The 16,980-nt window shown below is 42.0% G+C and overlaps 1 pseudogene; it reads left to right on the top strand.

Moving 5' to 3' along the window:
* The window catches only part of LOC109092412, a 100,360-nt pseudogene extending 84,256 nt beyond the window's left edge, over positions 1–16,104 (top strand).
* Positions 16,105–16,980: the final 876 nt, after the last annotated feature.

Genomic DNA, 16,980 nt, shown 5'->3' with positions numbered 1-16,980 from the left:
CTTGCTTTATCTATTTCTTTATCACGATCAATGACCGCGTTTTTGTCTCGTATTTTTTAAAAAAAAAATTGGCTATTTGTTTTTTCAGTTTGTGCGTGAGTATTATTTTATTACATGTGTTTTTTAAATATTTTATTTATGCTTACTTATTTTTCCCGATCAGGGTATGACTGCACTACATTTGGCGGTTCTGATTCTGATCCCATAATGCTGTTTTAGAGATTACTGTGGACCTCAGTGTGCCTTACGGGCACTGATTGTGTAGCCATCAGACCTTGGACAGTCCTACACATTTACTTCCTGAGTGGCGTGCATGTGCCCACATCAGTGGTCCCAAGACCCACACTTTTGTGTGGGCATCGTATTATGAAAGACCCTAATTTACCATGGACTCCCTATGGAATTTTCTGTGGGCTCTTTGCATTTTAAATTTAATGACGTGAAATAACATCAGTGCTAACATTACTTAAATCGACTTCATTATTGTGTTCTACATAAAGTTATGTTTTATTTCTCAAATGTGAATTTTGTAGCCACTGTGTTGTTTCTCTACAAAAACAAGTCACTACTAAAACTTGTCTCTGATTTGTCAAGCATGTAAACTCATTCCTAGTAGCTGTAGTGCTTAAGTAGCAAATTTTTAACAAGTTATGTTTAACTGATTTGAAAGTTTACGTTTGATGTGTTACTGTTATTTATGGTGTAGAAGAAAACATGAAAGTCTCTTACTGTAATGTTAACTTTTTTGACACTCTCTTGACTTTTAGGGAGAGCGGCTGTATGTATTGAAGTTTTGAACACTTAAAGGGTGAAGAATGTGGTCACATTAGCGAAAACCTCAGTGAAATTTGCGAATGCAAATTACAAAACTATTTCATTTACATGTGCCTTTATGTATGCCGAACAAAACTCAGAGTATGCACAGTTAACCAGTCACTTTTTTTTGTTTTTCAGAACTGGAGGAAAACCACTATACCAACACTGCTATAATGCCACTGGAGCCGTGGAATATAATTTGAATTTTGTCTTGTTGACATAACTAACCGGAACATGCTGACAAATGTGTGAGAAATCACCTGTCTTATCGAATGTATATATTCAGGTCTCCTCCACTAACCAGTTCATAAGAACACTGTGCATGTGTGCAAGATTTTTTTTTGAACCCTGATTAAGAAGAATAAGATACTCAAGCCATTTACACGCTTATTTTTTTTCCTATTGATCTGATTGTTTCAGGTCTACACCAACCATTTCTATCTGATCTAAATTTCATTCATTCAGATCGAACTCAGTCGGATTGATTCAGGTGTTTACATAAAGGCTTTTACAGTCCAATTGAGCCATCAATCTTATCACTAATGGATTGGATGGATAAACATAGGGTGATGGTGTCTCTTAAAGACAACCGACTTGGAGATTTGCTTGATTCGATACAGACATCTTTAATTTGGCTAAATGCATGAAAGTTCTGGTTGGCGTGATGACTTTCAGCAGATAGGACAAGAGGATGAGAGAATAAAAATATCATTAGTTGTCAATGTTTCGAAGATGAACAAAAAGTCTCATGGGTTTGGGAATAACATTAGGGTGAGCAAGTGACAGCTCAATTTTCATTTTGGGTCTTTAAAGAGATGATTACCTGTGTAATTTTTTGTGACGCGTACTAAGCTGCACCCCACTGTAACAATTAAGAACATAAATGTTTAATTTCCCAGAATTGGCCGCCCTCTAACGCGACACAAACCGCGTCCCCGCGCAAGGGCGGGCATGCTATCCGAGCCACAGTTTCGACAGGTGATGCGGCGGTGTGGACACGTGTTGCCAGGGGCTTGCCTATGGTGCGCGATTGTTATGCCTAAGCTGTATGTCTGGTTTTCCACACCGCGGGTGGTTGCTAGTCGCTGCTCAGTAGTTCAAGTCTTAAGCAAAAGCTCCACCCCCATGTCTATATTCTGCTCCCTATAGGTTTCTCCGTCAGTCTACCTCATATTTTTTTTTTTTTTTTGGAAATCATTTCTTAGTGTAACACTTTACCATATGGACGTTTGATTCTCAGTTATGGAATTTGGATATGGCAAAAACATGAGCAATAAGAACAGTGATGCTTTGCCTTAACATCCCCACGTCTTATGTCCATTGTTTTGATGATGAGAGGAAAACACAAGGCTGTGCTGCCGGCGATGCCTCTGGGACCTCATCAGTGTCATCTGAGAGATAAGATGGGAGGAGCCCTGCGGTCACATGAATTCACTTTTCCCTAGCTGTGGGCATGAGTCATCTTTGTGACGGGTAATCTCCTGATATTGCAGTTTAAGCAGCTCCTCATTGGGCTTTTAATTAGCTGTGCTAGAGATAGTCTGGTTTAAGCAAGAGGGAAACAATAATATGATGTAACCCACAGCGCCGCCACTGATCCGGGGAACACAGACAGACTGGTCCTCTCATCCTTGCTTCTGAAGATCGAGGAGATGAATTTGGGCCTAAAGAAAATGGGTTTAGCAGCGACAGATGTTTCACTGACAGATCAATTTCCCTTGCCTCATGTAACTACGACTGCCGTACACCCACACAACACACGCAGAGTGGTTGTCATGCCCAATAGTGTGACTGGAATCTGTCTCATCCGCTGATGAGATTTGTGCATCTGCGATTTGATGTTTCATTAGAAACACTGTTATTTGTTGTCTGCATTTGCAGTATATTCCAAAAGTAGATTTACTGTTTGCACTTAGCCTTAACCCCTCTATAATCCAGTGTGGGGTCCAGTGGCAATGGTCCAAAAAATGTCCATGTGCTTTTTTGTATTTTTTTCTATGGTTTTAAAAAATATATTTTTAAGAAATTTTTCAATGTGATAAATGGCTCATTTCGTGTATGTCATTTCTTGTAGTGTAATATGGGTAACCATCAACTAACAGTAATAAGTTCCTTACCCAAGTGAAAGCAATGTGTGTACACATTAATGATTAGTTTTCAAAAGTTTTTTAGATTAGAGGTTTTTGTTTAAAGGTAATAATTACTTAAAAAAAGTTGTCTGTTCATGAATTATTAATTTATAAATGATATAAACATTTTCAGGGACAAGTTCAACAAAGAGGACCACATGACTTATAGAATTCTTGTCTTGGGTCAAATTATGTGATATTTATAATACATTATTGAACCTGGCATGATGGACTGCAGGGGTCCTCTTGATATAATTTTTTTATTCTTTTAATGGGGTTTTTTTTTCAAGCTTTTTACTTCATGTTTGGGCTGATTTTTTTGTCATACCGCCAGCCAACCTCGGACTTGGGCTTGGCATACACATTTTTTTCAGATTAATGTCCTGCATGTGATTGGGCCATATTACTTTTTTTTGACTCAGCAGTAAAGCCATTTTAAAAATGTACTGCAGTTTTTATGTATATATGAATACTTGTTTTTGAAAATGAATAGATATGAACAAGGCTCACATTTTTGATCCCTTTTAAAATATATAGTTTTTTTTTTTTTTTTTTTTTTAAATCCTGGTATGCTGTGATTTAAACACTCAACCTAAAAAATTTTCCCCCACAGAGGTCATTCCTTGGTGGGCTGGCAGGGTCTATTGCAGCATGGTTCTCCGTAAGCCAACAGGCCGTAGCGATCGCATATGTCCACTAAGCTGGATAATCCAGAAAGGCCTTCAGGCGGCGAGGCATATTCGCATTTTGACACCATTTGGGTGGTAAAGTCAGGCCTAATGGGCCTCCCCATATGTGCAGCTGAAATCCTTTGAAACCATTAACCCCGCAGCCCGGGGATTGTTTCGGATACAGCCGAGATCACATGCTCTTATTCTGTTTGTCTGACATGTTGTGTCCCAGGGCCGCTTTTATAATAAACGCCATGAATCGTTTCCCAGAGAGCTGTGGCAGATGTTTTAAAAGGACATGAATGTATTACTGATGTTCATGCTATATAACTTTATGAACTATATTTTCTGTGAAAGAATGTCTCTCACAGTGATGTTGGATGGCAGTAAACATGGGCCAACAGTAAATGCCAATGTCTGGAATGAACCCTGATTTTTGCAGGGTGTCCCTGTTTGTACCTAAATGGTTTCCCTGGGATGTAGCTCTTCTGCTTGGCCTAACCTTTGATCATGATATAGCTGGCAGATTTAGGCCTGCAGAAATGCTGGAGGAACAGCAGCACGTTCATGCTTAATGAGGACCAGCCCTTTACCTTAACACATCCCTTGCAATGATGCTATTTAGGAGCTTCTGTTTCTCAATGTGCTGTCATAACGCTATAATGTTTCTAAAAAATATGGTGGACTTAAGTGCTGTGGATTGCTGTTTTTATTTCAAAAGACATTGTTTAAATGTGGTGTCTGTCGAGTGCACTTTGTTAAAGACATGGCCTAACAGTGTTGGCCTGGAAACGGCAAATATTACCGTCATGCTTTCAACTTTAACCGGCTATGATATCCTTCAATTCTGTGGTGTTTAATATAGTGTTATTGATTGTCATCACCATCAAAATGTTATATGCCCTGGAAAGCACTACCATGAAAAAGCATATGGTTCTTAGGAAACTGAGTTTTTGAAATAAGCCTACATTTATTTGATCAAAATCAGTAAAAACTGTAATATTTGAAATAGTATTACAAGTTTGGAATACCTAGTTTTTTTTACTTCAATGCATTTTAATATGTAATTTATTGCTTGATGACAAATTGAATTTTCAGCAGCCATTACTCCAGTCTTTCAGTGTCACATGATGCTTCAGAAATCATTGAATGTGTGCATATCATCCTTTAAAGAAATTTTGATTATTACTGAGCAGTTCAGTTGTTTAGGCTATGGTACACTCTTTGGCAGAATCTGATTCAATCATGGATGTCCAGTTCCACACGGAAAAGAAATTGAAGTAAGGTGTTTAGTCATGTGTATGTTTAACACACAATTTGCTTGCTTAGTTCATTCTTTGTGTGTATCACTGTAATAACGTTAACCACTGTCCATAATTAAATGATTAAATGAAGGGTAGGTGGATTTCGGAGAGGGCTAGCAATAAACAAGCTATCTTTGAAAGCATAAGATCCCACCCCTCTCCTGCAAATCACCCTCTCCAAAGCCACGCCTCCTACTAAAAACACATGAACATACACAGACAGACCAGAAGCTTACAGTGAAACCATGAGAGATGGCGTTGGTGGAGGGTTGAACTAAATCCTGTCCGATTACCTCATGTCTCATTCATCGTACATTACAGTACAAAGCGCATAATATTACAACATTACGCCATACATTCTCGCATCGGTAATCTGCGATGTGTGCCAATGGACGCGCGCGCTGATGAGGTCGTAGCTCTCTGCAAACAGGGTGCGGCAGAGGTAAGCAAATGCATACGTTAGGACAGCCTACTGTAGCCCTTGGTATTGAGGGATATGATTTGACAAACATTTTATGGTCATACACACCTTCCATCATTGATATAATCCATTTAGACCACTTAGAGCTACTTAAGGATTGCTCATCGGAATGTTGAAGAGAATTTCCTCTGGCATAACAAAAAAATATGTTTTTTTGAACCAAATCACCTACTCTTGATTTAATTAACAATTCAGCCTAAGCGTTTTAACAGATTTAAGAGTTAATAAATGTCTAGCACGCTAAATAAATAACTTCAAACATATGACATCACATGTTGAAGTTCTAAAGATGAATGCAGGAGTTCCTTCCTGTATTACTGTCGAATTGATTGTTAGGTCTAATTTTAATTGAAATTTAGGAGTAACCTCAACCCTCAGGCGTTTACCATTACTTTATTAATGTTGCTTAAATGTCCAGTCTAACTTTAAACGCTATGATTAATTGGAGAAATTTGTTAATTTATTAGCAAATTTGTCCATTTACAAGAGGGTCACAGATATGAAATTCGTAGTAGTCAGCTGGTCACCCTATAATCTTAATATAGGCAGCCCCATGAGGCGACCCTGCTTAATGTAAAATTGCCTTTTTATTATGACTGCATTTTTAAATGTGTACCTATGTATGTGTATCTATATGCAATACCTTTTAATAGTATAAAACATCAAAGATATAAGAATTCAGCCAAAAACTGTCAATTTCACATGTAATGACACATAAATATATTTAGCGCACGATTGCATGTCAGAAACTCAGTTCTGTGGCAGTATTCTTTTCTTTAATTATATGGCTCTGATGTTTTTACTGGCTTCTTCCCCCGAGGCAATGTTTCTCCCCTCTTTGCAAAGAGGCTGATGCTGGTGTGAATTTTTTCTCTGGACTTGATGTCTTTATAGCATCTGTCTACTGCTAAAAAATATTGAGAAACTGAAAATGCAGAACTGCAATTAGAGGCTGTATATTTGGCTAACTATTCACATTCCACTATGAAAGGAGCAGTATTGTGATTTTAGGTACGTTTCAGTCAGGGGTCACTTCAGTCTTCAATTCTTGTTTTTTGCTTTGAATTCATGTAAGGCCTAATTCTCCCTTAAACATTTGCAAAGTTTTTTTGTCCTTGCAGGCATTTACAAAGCATTAATTGCTTAAACCATAAAGTCAACCTCAGAATTGTTTGCTTTTTAAAAGTTATTTGTATTCGATTGCATTGCATCTGATTCCATTTATTTTATTATGAGGTTTGCAACTTTTTTAATATACAGGGCTCAGAAATCGCGTAGCGACGTCCCGGGGCTATTGTGGTTTTCCAGTCGGGCTAACCAAAACATCACCCCACCGCCCATGCCAGATGGTTTAATCTTGAATAGTGATGTAAAGCCATTCCCAAAATTGATTCTGTGTTGTTCAGGATCGCTTGTAGGGTTGAAACAGATCGTACGTTTGATTGGTTTTGCACTTGTTTCTAAGTCCTTGGCCGATTTAAACCTTCAAGCGTTTTAAACCGATGATCGCAGCCCACTTATTTCAAAGAGCGGCGTTTCAGCACAATGCACGTACACAGAATTGCATTGCTTCTGAATGAACACACACACACAAAAATTTATCTCAAAATAATAGGGCTGGTCTGAATACCAATTTTTAAAAGCTTCGAAGCACCATATTCTTCTCTCTAACACAGTGTCTACAGCAGACGCGAGCAGCGCGTCATACAATTGAAACCTATTATATGCTGTCCCACACTGGATGCGGTCGTGCACGACTGACAAATTTCCAACAGTAAACTGCTGCTGTGTCTATTTATGACATACTGACACAAATGTCAAATGATTTTCAAAGGTTGCGTTTGTCGTGTCCATTGAAATTGGACACCAAAGCACACATTAAGAAACTGAATAAACTTTTAATAAACTACAGAACAGCGCGAGTCCAGATGTGGCGCGCCCCACGCGGGCAGGGCTTATATGCTCCGAAAACGGACACTGCACTGCTCTTAGTGATACAAAACACACAGGTCTGTAAAGAGCAATACTTTTAATATAGACAAATTATTATTAGGCTGGGCTACTGTACAGATTTTTTTTTTTTATGACTGCCGTATTCACAAGTATCTTCCAAGCACATAAAGTCCAAGTTTTTATCATGTGTAAAATTACAGATTTTTTTTTTTACACCAACAATATACTATAGGCTTACTACTTACAGAACTACTTACAGTTTATTTTTCAAAGTTGATGTGCTGTTGTGGTCGAGGCCAGTTTCAATCGCATATTTGACGCACTTGCCTTTGTCTTGTCCTCACTCAATTTAAAGTGCTCCCATACAGCTGAGGTCTTGGCATTTTTGGTCTTCTCTTCCAGATGAACTGAATCATGACATTCACTCAAGGACGATTCATATTCAAGGCTGAATGAGAACTGTTTCATCACAACGTTTAGCAGGGGATGCCAGGTGTGGAAAAAAATAAAATAAAATATTCAAATCCTCAAAATTGAAAATCGAATGCCAACCCACCGAACGATAATCGAAATATTCTGGTCAAAAAACAGCCCTACAAAATAATTGTCTCTGCGAGTATTATCGTAAACACAGTCGGTTATGTCTTAAGTGAACATACACAGTGGAGAAAGAAATCTCCTGTGCATTATTATATTTGGATTCCGTGCCTTCAGTCTTAAAGGGGCAGCAGCCTTTAAATACCTGTTGTTCCATTAGTGGCACCCTGCTGTCAGAGAGTGACATTTGCGTCTCATTCACAAAGCTAAAATCAACCATTCTATTTTTGCTTCAATTTTTTAAATTATACAATCCAAATAAAATATAATTTAGCATATTTTTTTGGATAGCAATTCAAATGGTTGGCCTCTGATTTTAATAGAGCACAGACAAAGCCTTTGTTTATATGAATAGATTTCTTTTAGTTAAAATTTCAAGTTAGTTTTTATTAGTTTAACATTTCAATTTCACAAAGAAATATGCAGTATTTTGTCTGAGAAATAATAAAAGGACACCGTTTCATTTATAATTTTGTCATCCTCATTTAAAAAAATATATATATATAAATATATTGTCAGAAAATTGTATTATGGTGTATAGTTTTATTGAATCGTTACAGGTCGCCGATATGGCTACTAGTTTTTGCGGATTTGTCCACAGTAACGTTCAAGCCGATAGTCTTTTTTTTATTTGGGCTATTTAAATTCATTTTGGGGTACCAAAACCTGAAGAACGTCTGCCCCAAAAGGCTACCAGGGATTTTGAAATTTGCAAGCCCTGATATATTATTTAGTCTGACCATCAGCAACGTAACATTTTCTAAAGGTGAAGTACTTTATCCTTTACCATTTGTTGGAAAGAAAAAAGTCTTTTGAAAACAAAACTTCTTAAAAAAAAACAATTTCAGATCCCATTTTGTGGAAAGCAGCACTTTTCATGTAACAGTGAAAGATGAGTGTCCTCTGTCTACCCATGTGTCCTGCCATTCTTTTTGCTGTATCTCTTTCTTTTTTTGAATCACACACACATATCCCCTCTCTGTCTCTTTCTCTTGCTGTTTCCCCTTCGCCTCTGTTTATGTCTTTCCTCCCCTCACTCTTTCTCTCACTTACAGCACGTGCCACCCGAACACACTCACACTCACGCACAGACACAACAGATGGAGAGTCCAGTGTGACTGGGTGCCCTCCCCTGCCTGAAATGCCTCACACTTACTCAGCCAACAGAAAGGCTGGATGTGTCATGACCCCCTGCCGTGTTGTCTTTTTTTCTCCCGATGTTCCATGTAAGTTTGAGCAAAAATGTCCACAGGGCAGTCAGACCATCAAAGTCATGGAAATGCAATGAATGAGAAAACTCTTTTTTGGTTTAGGAAAGCACCCTACACTCTTAGAAAAAAAGGGTTCTTGGGGTTCTTTATAGGAACCCTAGGGTGCTTTGCTCAACTCCAAAGAAACACTTTATGCTGCCAAAAAGGTTCTATAACAGGAGAAAGAACCTTTTTTTGGCACAAAAGCGTTCTTTGGGCTAAACCATGTTTTTATGTATGTTTACACATTTAGGCTCTTTAAACATATTATATATACATTATAATTTGTGTTTTTATTTCAATTTTAATACTTTGACACGCACCTTTATGGGGTGCCAATAAGGCAGGATCGGCTCAACTTAAAAATTTAGACCTTGCTGCATTCTGTCAAGTTTCATGTTAATCACCTAGAAAATAATTGCTATGCGATCCTGTACACTGAAAAAAGGCCTAACATATAATTTAACTGGTTTACTTAAGTCTACTATCACTGAATCAACCTAATTATTAATACCAACAAACTGACTCAAGTAGAAATACATGTGTAACTAGCAGTGTATAGCAATCTGGACAGTTTTATATCCATTTATTAATAGGTAGGCCAATACACACTATCGTCCAATATTTACTCAGCACACTTACATGATTGCAAGTTAGCAAATGATTGCAAAACAGCTCTTTTATTGACGAGCACCATGCTCATGATATCGAATGGAGTTGAAGTTTCACAGTGTTTCATTTAGATTCTAAAAGGCTCTTATAACTCATCCCTCCAAACAGCTGCACACAATGTCTTTGACTAAACGGCCACACAACTTGAACTTGGTATCTAATGCCGCTGATTCAGCATTTTGTCGTCAGTCTGCACAGCGCTGCATTTCAGTCACACTCTCCTGTCGCGAGAGTGATCTCTAATGAAGTCGTGCCGAGTGCCGGCTGTTTAAACTCTCACCGAGCTCGGGAGAACGACGATTAGCATTGGGTAAAGTGAGCAAAATTTCAGCTTATTTTCAATTACTTTTACCTTAACCCTTGTCATTTTTTAGTTAGCCTACATTACACGTTTATTTCAAGAAGCTAAAAGAAGAAAGTGGGTTTTATCCGCCCGTGAGGTTGTCACATTTTAACCATGAATCCCTAAGTATCTTGATAAAAAACCTGTTGTGAATTGATCCGTAATGCTGGTGAGAGTTCATGTTATATCCTAATATAAAAAAGACTGTAGAAGTGTATTGGGACCTATACGTATAGGAAAGATGAAAAAGTTTCGTCAAATTACCATCAGACAGCCGTTATAAACAAAAAAGAAGAACAAAAAAAGAAGATGAAGATGTTTCCATGGGTTCCCTTTCAAGGGAACTTCGAACTGCGTCCTCTAGGGGTCGCTATGGGGAAACACCTCGTCTTGACCCGTGTCTGAAGCATACAAATGAAAAAAACACCAACGAGTTGGCCGGCGACAGCCTCTGACGTCACTACCGGTGCGACTATAAAACAGGCATCGGGGAAAACACGTCATTCTCTTCTTCGTCTTCACTGACTGTTTTGTTTGAAGCGTGCATCTGAAAGAACCGGTAAGAGCGCTCTTTCTCTGTCTATCATGGCGACTACTAGCAAGCGTTTAGACAATGTATGCATCCGTGTCGGCATTATTTGACACCCGATGACACACACGATCTTTTTTACGTGATTTGTTTGGGTAAAGAGCACGCACGCGATGTCTTTGAGGAGGCAATCTGCGTGCATTGCGAGCGTTTTTTCAAGGAAAAAGCTCCGCTCTCGTTCGTCTCTCTTTCCGAGAAAAAAACAAAAAAATAAAAAAATGGCAGCCATCTGCTTCCCGCGGTTCAGGACCCGCCGCTGCTGAGGCACGGAGGAGAATGAGCTCGTGAGAATTTCAGGTGGATCTGTCTGAATGGTTTAAAGAGGGACTTTCCCTTTCGCGCTCGTAATGGCGGTGGACGAGAGAGAGCCTCGGGAGGATGATGTTATATCTTTAACACTTTCTGATACTGAGGTTAGTGCTCTGCTCGGTTTTTACCACAGGAAAAGCAGGAGATATTTGAGGATGGTGAAGAAGCTGAGGCTGAGCCTTCTCAATTCTCCTGCCCTGCGTATGTAGAGCTGTTGGAGTTTATGGATCGCACCTCGATGAGCGTTATCTTTCCGACCATAGCCCTCCAGCTCAGGTGAGCCTTCCATTTCTGCCTGATCTCCATACAGAGATCGAAAGGAAATGAAAGAGGCCGTTTTTCTTCTCGCATCCATCGTTTTCAGCATAAGAGTTTTGGCCGACATCGAGGCGATGCGCGAAAAACGGCTATGAGAGGATGCCCCCTGCAGAAAGAGCTTTCATTCTGCGGGGGAGACCTCCTCTCTTAATCTCCCTCCTTGCCATCTAAGCCCCTTCAAGCAATGCATCTTGCTTAAATGGCAGGGCATACGCAGCCAGCAGGTCAGGCTGTGGCTTTATTACAAAATAAATGCTTCAAGCATATCAGACTGATCTGCTAAGAGACCTGGATAAAGGCGAAAGCCTTTTTCCTGATCAGGTAGCCGAGCTGCGCCGCACCACAGGCCTCTCTCCGGGCTACCAAGCAGGCCGCCTCTGCCAAGCGCAGGACTATGGCGGCCATGGTGGTGGCGGAGAGACATCTGTGGATGAACCTGGCAGACATCGGGAAGAAAGAAAAGGCTTTCTTCTCGATGCTCAGGTTTCGCCTTCTGAACTTTTCGGTATTTCCGTTGAGACGGGGATCGAGAAGTTCGGGGAGACGAAGGCGCACTCCGCTGCTTTCAGATCCTTCGTTCCACGAAGGTCCAGGTCTGAGCCCGAACAACATAGGGGTCCTGGCCTGTCTCGATCTGAGGATCAAAGACGGGCACAGAAGGCTAGTGTCGCGACTCACGCTCCTCCCCCACCTGCGGGCAGGGTTAAGAGGAATTGTGGGTCACAAGGGGTGTAAGCAGAACCTAAGGGATGTGATCCAGACGAGGCAACGTTCTCGTCTGAGTCAGAGTGATACTGAGGTATCTACTCGTTCCCTTTAGGAATTTTTAACTTCTGCTTTTATCCTCCCCTTCCTAATTCCCCTGTAACCACCAGCTCTCCACCTGATCGAGGTTAGGTGGAAACCTCTAACGCATAACAGTCTCCTATGCTGGACCTATAATGTTTTTGGCTGGTTCTATGTTCATAGCAACCACCTTACTGATGGTCCGGACTAAAAGGAGGCGCCCCTTGAGCGGGGCTCCAGCGCAGGAGGGTGGGAGTATAAAAATAACCCTTTCTGTATATACTTATGTGTAAATTGCTGGTGGTTTTGTGTCTACTAATAAACTCTGTGAGTTTCCTTTGCAGTGCTCAGTTACAGTGTTTTACTAAACACTCGTCAGCACCAGCCATCCGGCTTCATGATCCGGTATTAGGCGGCTGAGATCACAGGTTTCTGCGGGAGCCTCCTTGATCATCAGGCCTGGCACAGCACTGCAGGGAATTTCATGGATGTCCGGCCAGGTCACCCTGAGGGGTCTCCTGGCCGCTTAGGTGCTGTCGCATCCAGCGGGAAGTGAAGGTGGCAGTTACAGAAGTCTTCTTGTATATGCTGCCTCAGGTGATGCTCCCCTCGCTAGAGGTTTATAAAATTTGAGCTTGCCTCTCCCCGTGCGGTTCAGCGCCTCTGCGATGCTTAGGAACCTTTAGGTACACACGCTAAGCTCTGTGTACTTTCTGAAAACCACATGGTGGTCAGTGTGCACGTGAACACTTTGCGCACTTTCTAAAAATCCACGTATTGGTAAGTGTGCACGCAAGACTCTGCGCACTTTCTGAAATCCTGTATGGTAAGGGTTACGCGCTCCGCCTCGTTCCCTTTCTTGAGATGATTAGACCTTGGTTCCTTGGGCTCCATTCAGCCAGTGTGTATTTGTTTATACACTTCAATCATCGCTTCCCTCAACATGAGGGGCTATTCGGGCGATTCTCGTGGTAGTTTAGCAGCGCTCCCCTTTTCCAAGAAGGGTCGCCTATGAGCGTGCTACTCTGGATTCAGGAGTTCCCTCTCATATGAGACTGAGTTCACTGTTTTTCCCAGAGCGCTCCAGCATTATTTCCACAGATCGAGTTGATGACTCTCAAAACATACTTTTTTGAGATGCACCATTCCATCTATGAGCTGCTCTATCAGAGTGCCACGAGAGCCCTTCCTTAGAACAGTATTTGAAAATCCATGATATGGTAAGTGTGCACGTGAAGTCTTTGCACACTTTCTGAAATCCACACTGTGGTAAGTTCGCACGCTAGTACTCTGCATTCTTTCTAAAATCCTATATGGTAAGGGCTGCGCGCGGTTGCTTCGTGCCCTTTCTTGAGTTGGTAAAAGCCCCGTTCATCTTGGGCGCCACTCCACCCATGTATCCTCGGATACCTATCTAAACAGGGTGTTGCTACTGGAGATCTGTTGAGACAGCTCCTTCAGCAAGCTTTTGCGGAAGCAAGCTGTAGCCCCTGTGTGACAGGCTAGACCTAGTATAAAATGCTAGGTTCCTAGCCGTATCCCTTTAAAGGAATCTTTCCTGATTCCAAGCCTTTAGCTCTACCACCGGGCCGAGGCCCTAACAATTAAGTTGGGTATGTAGCTTAGGCCTTTGGGCCATAAGGGGTATTGTCACAGACAGCCGTCCTAAACGTCCCGGGGCAACTCCCATTGAAATGGTAGAGTTGGTACTTAGTGTTCGCCATGATTCTGGCCTGCACTCCTCTCAGCATGGCAGTGTGGGTATACTGTTCCCCATAGCGACCCCTAGAGGACGCAGTTCGAAGTTCCCTTGAAAGGGAACGTCTCAGGTTACGAATGTAACCATGGTTCCCTGAGTAGGGAACGAGACACTGCGTCCTCTAGCTCCCTGCCATGCTTCGGACGCAAGCTTCAGACGAAGAAGTGAATGACGTGTTTCCCGGTGCCTGTTTTATAGTCGCCCCGGTAGTGACGTCAGAGGCTGTCGCCGGCCAACTCGGTTGGTGTTTTTTCATTTGTATGCTTCAGACACATGGGTCACGACGAGGGATGTTCCCCATAGCGACCCCTAGAGGACGCAGTGTCTCGTTCCCTACTCAGGCAAGTTTTGTTTAAAACAAATAAAAACAAACGTTTTGCAAGGACCAAGTTTTGTTTACAGCAAAGGAAAACCAGTTTCCTCAGTGGCGTCTATGATATCGAAATACGCGCACCATCCCATCATTTTTTGTTCTCTACAAACAAATTCTTGTGGTATATTTCTAATTTGTGGCTGCATGGTGTTTTTATTTTGCTCCTCTCTTCTGCAAACTTCCACATTTTGGAGCTGTATGGAGTGCTTTTTTATGATGTATGGATGCAATTTTTGCCTATTCAATGGCAGTGAATAGAGTTTCAGATTTGACGCACTATTTAATGCCATATAAAAGCATGGAAGAGCAACAGACCTTGTTTGATATAACTCCTGATTGTATTGTCTGAAGAAAGAAAAGAAAGTCATACACTTAGGGCTGGCTTGAGGGTGAGTAAAATCAAGGGGGTAATTTTCATTTTAGGGTGAACTATTCCTTTAAAGCTCAAATATGTATGGAGAAAATGCATTGATTCCTGAGATAATTACTGTACTTTTGTTTTTGGGGGGGGGGGGTGTCAGGCATGTTCCTCTCTGAGATGATTGAGAAATATTTCGTTATCGCCCAACGTTATTCCGAGTCATCCCGATTCTCCAGAATCGGCCGTAGTCTTCGTCTCATCAAAGGAGCCAGAAGGCATTCGTACACTCCTGTTTGCCTTGATGATGTCACTTCCTGCCTGTGCGTTTCATATTGGCCTCCTCTTGTTCCTGGTCATGTTTATCTATGCCATCTTCGGAATGTCCAACTTTGCCCTATGTGAAGCACGAGGCAGGGAGCGATGACAGTTTTATTAACTTGAGACATTTATGGGAACTCGATGCTTTTAGTAGATTGTCGTGCCAGATTACGACTTCAAGCAGGATGGGACTGGCCTCCTGGCATATAAGTCATCCCTGAACAAGCAAGATCCGGATTGCGACAGCAAAATTGGAGCACCCGGGCAGCATGTTACCGCGTGGCGACTGACAGGAGGGAAAAACCCATTCGGTCGGCCATCTTCTTCTTCCGATTGAGCTACATTCTCATCTGCTTCTAGATTGTGGTGAACATGTACAGTGCCGAGTGATCTTGGCATCAACTTCAGCGTGAGCCACAGAGGAGAGCGCCGAAACCACTGAGCGGGAGGACGACTTTGAAATGTTCTACGAAGTCTGGGGAGCGATCTCGATCCCAAAGCGCCACGCAGTTCGTGGAGTAATGAGAAGCTTTCTGACTTTGCAGATGCTTTGGATCCGGGTCCCTTACACGTATCCCCAGCCAAACAAGATCCAAGATCATCGACATGGACCTGCCCATGGGGGGGGGTAGCCTGTGGTGACCGCCCGCATCCAGCTGCTGGGACATCATGTCGCGCTTTACCCTCAGGGTAACTGGGAGAGGAGGGCGAGATGGAATGTCCCTGAGGGGACGATGGAGGAGCGTTTCATGGCCTCCCAATCCCTCCAAAGTCTCCTACGAGCCAATCACGACAACCCTCCGTAGGGGAAACAGGAGGAGGATGTCGGCCCGTCGTCATGTCCAGAGGGCCTTACGACGGTCTATCCGTAATAAAGGCAAACGGTAAAGAAGGCCTCCGAAGCCTACCGACAGCAGCTGCAAGTTGGGAGTGTGCGCCATCCCGGGAGAAAGAGGTGCTCGTCATCGGAAAGTTTCAAGAGAACTCTGGCGTCAGACAAAACGGCATTATGCCTCCTCTCCTCTGCTCGTCCGCACGTCTTATAACAGTGTGTGCCAAGTCAGAGAAAGAATAAAATACTAAAAGGAGAGGAGGGCGAGAAAAGGGGCGCAGGCACAAAAAAGAGCAAAAGATGCAACGAGGCAGAAAAAAAACAATGAACCGAGGTAACTGAGAAACAGAGACTGTTCTTTTCAAACTGAGGACACTGTTTACAGAGCCAGAGCGCGCGAGCACTGGGGTGCAATTCACACCTCAAGCGAAAGGTTTGGAACTAATGCCAAAACTGAGTGTTGGGCGTGTGAGGCGGAGTGTGTGTATGTGCGTGTGTCTATCGACTATTTGTGTGCGCGCACACCGAGGTAGCCTTAGGGTGCATTTATGGTGTTTGACGGAAATCGTTGATTCAAGGACAGGTGCCAGTGTCCCTCACGACGAACACAAGCACATACACACATCTTGAGTATGAATGTTGAATCCCTAAGGATGCTGGTGTGGGAAACAAAACTGGCAAGTTAGAGGTGGGTGTGTGTGTTTGTCTGTTTAGTGTTTTGAGTGTTGTTACACAATCCTGAGGCACTGAAAGAAAAAAACTAATGTAATAGTCAGTCAGTAGCTAGTGCTAACCCTACCGGCTGGTGGTCTTTCTTATTGAATGGCGTTTTATATACCGCCCATTTTTGTCGGCAGCTCATTTTTTTTATTCAGTGTTGTAACTTCTTCTACTCATGGGTTTGATTGTTCTGAACTACTTCATTGTCTGTAGAAGGGGCTGGGGAATGTGACTGATCATCACCTGGAGTAGTAGAATATTGATCCTGAACGGGGACCTCATTTACTTTAGCGTTGAGTACTAGTGTAATGCCGAAGACAAAACAACACACACCACAGACACACACACACACACACACACACACCAGTCGGTTCTAAGTGCTACAAAATCAATCGCTCA

The sequence above is a fragment of the Cyprinus carpio genome, chromosome B6 (genome assembly GCF_018340385.1).
Source record: "Cyprinus carpio isolate SPL01 chromosome B6, ASM1834038v1, whole genome shotgun sequence".
NCBI lineage: Eukaryota > Metazoa > Chordata > Actinopteri > Cypriniformes > Cyprinidae > Cyprinus > Cyprinus carpio.
This window is presented reverse-complemented; position numbering and strand designations above follow the sequence as displayed.